Consider the following 4,816-nt stretch of genomic DNA (forward strand, 5'->3'; position numbering starts at 1 on the left):
GCCCGAACCTGGGTAAACATCGTGTCCCCCGCCTCCTATTACCATTAGCCTTAGACGCACAGTTCGGGACCCCCTACCCGAGATCCGCCGGTTTTGACACCGACATTGGTGCTTTCATTGAGAGTTCCTCTGTGCCGTCACGATAAGGCTTGATGGCTCCTTCAATCATCTTCAACGATGCGGTCCAGGGTGAGGTTTTCCTCCCCGGACAGATCTTCGTATTCGGCGGCTTCGTACTGCGGGCCAACTCGCTTGGCCATCTAGAGCAGATCGATAGCTACGCCCCTGGCCATCAGGTCAGGTTTGGAAGCTTGAACTATACTGCCGACACCCGTGGAGACTTGATCTTCGACAGATTCGAGCCCATGTCAGGTGCGCCGAACAGTCACGATGAGCACGACTTCGATCTGCCATCGGACAGTGTTCAGGAGATCACACCTGCGGCTGCCCCGATGACCCTCAATCCGGAGCAGATCGCGCCATCCGAGGACGGGTGGATGGCCCCCGCCACGGAGGCCGCACACTCAGCGGCGCTAGAGCCGAACACTGGCTTCATCTCCTATAAGGCCGGTGTCATCGGACCCTCGGACTCGTCTCCGGCTACAGGCTCCGAACCGCGTGCATCCGTGCCTATCGAATATGATTGGGCACCGATCATGGAGTTTACCTCCGCGGATATCTTTCAACACTCGCCCTTGGGCGACGTGCTAAATTCATTAAAGACTCTCTCTTCGTCAGGAGACTCTCGGCCGAACTATGTCCGGCTTGAGTGGGAAGCGGACAACGAAGAAATTCGTTCCCCACCCACCACCCACTTGATAGCCACTGTCGACGACTTAACCGACACGCTTGACTTCGACTCCGAAGACATCGACGGTATGGACGACTATGCAGGAGAAGAACAGGAACCATCGCCTAAAGGGCGCTGGACAGCCACCTCATCATATGATATATACATGGTGGATACACCCAAGGAAAATAACAGCAAGGATGCAACGAAGGATAATCCCCTCGAGAAGCCACCAAAGCGACGACGTAGGCGCCGCTCTAAATCCCGCCACAGTAAAAACAGCGATAACAGCGCAAGAAAGAATAACACCCCGGTCGACTCCAAAGGAAACGACGACCCCATGGACCCAGCGATGGAGCAGGACGAGCCAGAGGACGGTGAACATACACTACTAGGAAAAAGGCTACTAGCAGCACAGGTAAAATGGCTACTAGCCGCGCGGGTACCCGCGCTACTAGTATCGCGCTACAGCTAATAGTTAGTAGTAGCGCGGGTGAAACCCACGCTACTACTAACATTTTAGTAGTAGCGCAACCCGCGCTACTAGTAATGAAATAGTAGTAGCGCCTCAGGTTTTTTTCCCACGCTACTACTAAAAAGTTAGTAGTAGCGTGGATGCAAACCCACGGTACTACTAACGAAGTAGTAGTAAGGCGTTTGGTGTTTTCCCACGCTACTACTAACTAATTAGGAATTAAAAAAATAAAATCCACCAATTCCATTCTATACATACAATTCCAACTAAAACAAACACATATTTGCAATAAACCAGCAGCATTACACATCATTACTAATCCAAGATTTATAATAAACCAGCGGCATTAGAGCACATCCTGTAAGAGCATACATATTGTCATGGCTTTTCATGCCTTCAATTAAAACACCTACAGTTCTTGCCAAGTCACTTACTCCCAGCTAGTGCAAACACAGTTACAAGCAAACCAAAATGCATAAAAACACCAAACAGTGGCATCCTATCTCTCCATAAAAACACCAATCAACGCTACCTCCAATCCTCGGCTCACCGGCCCGGCCTCCAGCATCTGCAGCTATGTGCTCTTCAGCTCGCAGTGCCTCCACGCCTTGGTCCAGCATCTCCTTGGCACCTTCCTGAGTGCCTGCCAAATTTATCAAAATTATGCATATTCAGACCATAGATATTCAGGAAATTGGGAGCGAATAGGAACATACATGACATACGCATTACTATTGGAGAAGACTTGGTAAACTGCTTATACAAGAAATGGACAGGAAGAAGCAGAATGGCCAATATTCACATTCGTATAATTTTGACCTCAATAAAATTTGAGACATGTAACAACTCAGACTCAGTTTTATGTGTTTACAGTGTACTTTGCAATAAAAGTTGGAAACCTGGAATACATAGCCAGAAAAAGATTGGTACACATAAGAAATTGATCTTAAAAGAATTTAAGAACCACAGGGGTCTACAGGTTTACTTAGCCTACAAGTTTACCTAGCTAGTTTAACGGATTTCTAACTTAAGAAACACAGGGGTCTCAGTAGCAGCGTTCAACAAACCGATTGCTTTGCATTTGGCATGCAGAGTGAGATAGAGGTGGATAAGAAGTTCAAAATGTCTAAAAAGCATGGTTGTTCTGCCTCTAATTTATCTTCAGAAGATCAAATCAAGGAATTTTTTGGTGAATACTCCCTTGAGAAATTAATCAAGATCATCACTCAATTTTGCTTTTCTGATTACCACTTCAAAATGGCAATGAAAACAGACAAACAAATGAATCATTGTTATGTTCTTGAGCTTGGTTAGCTTCGCCACGAGCACATAAAAAGTAGCAACTACAAAATAGTGTAACAACAACTACCAATCAAAATAATGAACTATCTAGCATGAGACAAGCAGTGTGATAATTATGAAAGCTGGGAGATAACTAGGACGCAACAGAAAGTTTGCCACTTGATACCGTCGGCGTAGATAACAATGATGGTGGGAAGTTGCTATATGCGTGAGTACAATTGACACCGTGTTGAAATGTTCACTCCCTCAAACTGGAATCTCTGGAGGTCCAGGGTGAAATAGCCTGCATCATGACAGCCTCCATACTTATATAGGAGCAAGTACCTCCCTGTTGAACCAATGAAGAAGTATTGATAGTCCAGTAAAATTCTCTTCTCTCTCTGCCACTGGCTGATGTATATATATGGACGCAGCCACCACCAGTGGTACAGGTTCTAGTCAAATCAGACTCACCTATTAACCGACTTGGACTACAAATTCCTAATCCTGGTATTATACTCCTACCAATGCAGCTAGATAGCTAGGACAAGTCCTAGTCGGACTCAAGTTAGTATTTTTCCTAATCTAATTATACGGCCACGTTGATCACACCTTACTAATTCTGGCCGGACACTAGTAACACAAGAAAAGCAAATCGACTCAAGCTAGTTTTCCTAGACTACTACACCGATGTAGATTTGTAGACTAATAAGTTTGGATTAAGCTAACAATGTTTACTGCTACTGTACGCAGCCAGGGTAATGACCAGACTTCATGCATGAGTACTTCACAAATAAGCAAGCAAGCATATGTGTACATAGACACAGAACAGGAGTAACCGCCACTTAATTTGCTGATCCATTACCAACAGTTAGTTTACTCTGTTCTGTCAGGTGAGGCCCCTGGTTGCAGATGTATTATTGCTCTAGTACTAAACTACTAATCAGCAGCAGCAGCAATAGACAAATCAAGCATGTTTGTGTCAAATTTTGCAGGTTGACATGTTATTACATAAAAAAACACTGAAACTTTTATAGCATACCACATCACATCCATGACCTCTTCTAAGAAGTTCCAGATTTTTCAAAACAGAATGACAACATATATATGATCCTAGGAGCAAACAATAATATGATTTGGCGCTATTAATATAAACATAATACAGCAATCACTATGCAGGCAGAGTATTAGTCACGCTTTTGTGTGATGCGTGAGTATTCCTAGTACTAGCAGCAATGGAGGCCGGAGCTTATGCAACAGCGGAGACAAGGATGAAGCCACAAGGAAGGAAGGAACCAAGTAGGTAGCAGCAGCATAGTGCAGATTAGAGTACGAACCTGAGCTGCTGCTGCTGGCCACCGATGGATCTCCGCCCTCTGTTTTCGCCGTCGACTCCCCGCCCCCAATCCCCTCGCCTCCAATCGATGGTCGCTGAGGCTCTGCCGGTCCGCCACCAACCAACCGACCGCCGCTAGCGCAGCCGCGTCTCCCAGTCCCAGATCCGCCGGCGGGGGAGGCCGCCGTGGTGGAGCGAGGGAGGGAGCGGGGACATGAAGAAATGTGCAGGGGGAGCGGGAGGATTTGGGAGGAGAAGAAGAGGCGACTCTGTTTTCTCGGCGCCGGTGGGGAGGTCACCGGGGTGGTGGGCGGCGGCGGCGGCGGCGTGGGATGGGAGAGAGACGAGGGGTGAATCGGGAGAAGAGAGGAGGGGATCTGGATCGATGGTTGGGTGTTTTTTTTAGACAAACAGTGGTGGGTGGAGTGGGACGGTTGGTGGGGTGGATCGGGGGTGAGTGGTATCTGACCTCGTGATGGTTCGATCTCTCCTTCGCATCTACAACAGCCATTGATAAAAATCTCTGAGCGTCGCGCGAGGGCCGCTATCGCACCAGCTCAAAAAAACATGCTAACTCAGCCCACGTACATGAAACTGATCCTTTTTTCCCACGATCGATCCCACTCCTTTTTCTCCACGCGAGCCTCACGATGCACCCGCTCCTTGGCCACGATCCCCACGAGCCCCATCCTCGTTTTCGATCCCCTCGATCAAGGGGCACTCTCCCTACGCGACCTCGAGCAGCCGCCGCCGCCATCACCATCCCAGCGCGGCCGCTCCCCGTCAGCCCTCGTGGGAACTCGTCGTGCGCATGCCGAGACTTGGTCTCCAGATCTCCACTACCAGCAGCAGTCGCCTGCTACCACGCCCCGGCCCTCCTGCGGTTCGTGGTCGGTGATGGGTTTAGCGGATCACCCCGTCCTAGGCCTCCGTT

The 4,816-nt window shown here is 48.5% G+C and overlaps 1 non-coding gene across 1 annotated transcript; it reads right to left on the reverse strand.

The window, feature by feature from the left end:
• Positions 1-1,577: 1,577 nt before the first annotated feature.
• On the reverse strand, positions 1,578-4,361 carry LOC109740804 (uncharacterized). The gene is made up of 2 exons (XR_012203400.1): positions 3,884-4,361; positions 1,578-1,908 (listed from the first exon to the last, which is right to left on the reverse strand). It is a non-coding gene; the product is annotated as an uncharacterized protein (transcript).
• Positions 4,362-4,816: the final 455 nt, after the last annotated feature.

This window comes from Aegilops tauschii, chromosome 2, assembly GCF_002575655.3.
Source record: "Aegilops tauschii subsp. strangulata cultivar AL8/78 chromosome 2, Aet v6.0, whole genome shotgun sequence".
Classification (NCBI taxonomy): Eukaryota; Viridiplantae; Streptophyta; class Magnoliopsida; order Poales; family Poaceae; genus Aegilops; species Aegilops tauschii.